Source organism: Mastacembelus armatus, chromosome 6 (assembly GCF_900324485.2).
Source record: "Mastacembelus armatus chromosome 6, fMasArm1.2, whole genome shotgun sequence".
Classification (NCBI taxonomy): domain Eukaryota; kingdom Metazoa; phylum Chordata; class Actinopteri; order Synbranchiformes; family Mastacembelidae; genus Mastacembelus; species Mastacembelus armatus.
The window spans coordinates 7,518,127-7,518,451 of NC_046638.1; positions in this window are offsets into that span (position 1 = coordinate 7,518,127).

The following is a 325-nucleotide window of genomic DNA, read 5'->3' on the forward strand; positions in this document are numbered from 1 at the left end:
TTGAACAAACCCATCCCTGCATACTGATGGGGGACGGGTTCTAAACCCAATTCATATTCTGCCGCAAAGTAGGCTTCCATAACTGAACAGTTACACTGTGGATGAGGCTTGAGAGTGATACTCAGTAGTGCTATGCGCAGTACCAGTAGAAATAAATGTGTTTGTGTGTGTTTTTTTTTTTTTCTTATCAGGCTTTGGTAGCAGGTATCCCAGAAGCCTAACCATCAGTGTCTTTATCTGATGTTCCTCCTGCAGATGCAATTCATCTCTGAGCCGTAGCACTGTGATAACCGGAGCAGGGTCGTATTAAACATTACAGGTCAGC